The following is a 1,824-nucleotide window of genomic DNA, read 5'->3' as shown; positions in this document are numbered from 1 at the left end:
ATCGTCTCAGAGGAAATTAAACATAACCCCAATTTGAGCCACTTCATATAAACAGCACATAATTAATAATGGAGCATACATACATTAATATCAAGAAATGATAACATTTCATATAACATGTGCTGTGTAAATCAACTCTTTATCAGCTTGAGTCTGATATCAGATTATAAATGGCCTTTAAAATAATAAAGGAAGCGTTTCCTTCACATCTCATGAAGATGCATTTCATGTAGAAGTCAATGTTGTCTAATGTAGACGTCAGTTTATGTTCCCATCAGGAACTCTTGACAGGAAGTCTTCACAGAAGATCGGATCATCAGAGCACTTTGCAGTGCAAATATCTCTTCCAAACTGGAACTCATGAAACACTTTTTGTCCAGAAGAGAAGCTGAAGCGCCACATCCACTGAGTCTAGTGTAGACGTTCAGTATGTGCTGCTGTTGCTGTAAGGCTCTACCACGGCCTCCAGATGGCGCTCTTGTTGACATTCATCTCTTTGCTGAAGGTGTTCTGGTCTGGGCCGCTCAGCCGAGGCAGGACACTTTCCCTCCTGTTCTGATCACATGATGTCTGCAGCTTCTGGAAGAGCTTCAGCAGTCTTCTCTGGCTCTGTGTCTTCATCTCATCTGTGCACAGGAAGTGCTCGCTCTCACACACACACACACCTGGAGAAGCCTTGATTGACAGCATGTGAGCCGGAACGGTGGCGCTCCAGGGGGTCAGTTGAGCGTCATCTCCAGGATATCTGCTTTCTCCAGCTGGGAATCAGGAACTCTGGAGCCAGAAGACACTTGAGCTGCTCGATGCTGCTGTCCATACCATCTCTGCAGAGCATCTTCTCCACTATTGGCTTTCTCAGATCTGCAAATCAAGACAGAAAAGCATCAGGAAAGTGGCCTTGGAATAAGCCAGTGATGGAGAAGAGCCGTGAAAGCTGCTGCAGTGATGTTGCTGTAAGTAGGATGTGAATGGACCTTGTTGTTGAGAGGGAGATGCTCCTTTGAGATGATTGTAGGTGTCATGTCTGGATCTCTGTGCTGTAGATCTCTCTGTGCAGAGCCAGTCTGATGTGCTCCGGCTGCAGCTCCTCTATTTATACTCACAAATCTCCATATGAATGTGTGAGGCTTGAGCTTCAAGGAGTTTCCCACAGTTTGGAGCCAATGGAAGAGCTGGAACAGACAATGAGGGATGTGGGCCGCCACATGCTCAACGCTCAATGAACACGCAGCTGCTTTCTAACAGATCTTTATTCTGCTGGAGTCACACACACACACACACATTCACACACACACACACACACACACACACACACATTCACACACTTCTGTATTCATCACATTAAATCACTCACACAAGAGAAGTGTGTCTGTCCTCACAGGAGGAACTTGGTTCCCAAACACTGAATCATCTGCGCTGTTTTTATAGCTAAACTGCTGTAATTGGGACAAAATACAATAAACAATAAAACAAGAATATATCAAAATAAATAAATTGCTCCAAAATTTGAAAGAGAGACTAAAAATTGGATTTAAGGGTGCAAATGTTTGTATAACTGTATTTTTCTTTAAATTGACACAGATTGAAAATGTTGATAAAGTTTAAAAACATTTTGCACAGAAGTCATATTGAAGTGAACGGGAATGACGTGGGAAACGCTTGAAGATCAAAACCATTTTAGAGTTTAAATCCCTGGGGTTTTATTAGTGTTTGTGCGTCTCATTATCATGTGAATAGACACACTTCTATTGTTGTGTTTGTGGCTCAGTGTGAGAAACTCTCGAGAACAGAGTCACAGTTCTAGTGTCATCAGCATCATAAACC

General features: G+C 42.8%; 1 pseudogene across 1 annotated transcript; it reads right to left on the bottom strand.

The window, feature by feature from the left end:
• Window positions 1-294: 294 nt before the first annotated feature.
• LOC307143060 (transcription factor HES-5-like) lies at window positions 295-1,207 on the bottom strand (annotated as a pseudogene). Its single transcript has 2 exons — window positions 975-1,207; window positions 295-861 (listed from the first exon to the last, which is right to left on the bottom strand). The product of its transcript is annotated as a transcription factor HES-5-like (transcript).
• Between the last annotated feature and the right edge of the window lie 617 nt (window positions 1,208-1,824).

Source organism: Gobio gobio (genome assembly GCF_949357685.1).
Source record: "Gobio gobio genome assembly, chromosome: 19".
Lineage (NCBI taxonomy): Eukaryota > Metazoa > Chordata > Actinopteri > Cypriniformes > Gobionidae > Gobio > Gobio gobio.
This window is presented reverse-complemented; position numbering and strand designations above follow the sequence as displayed.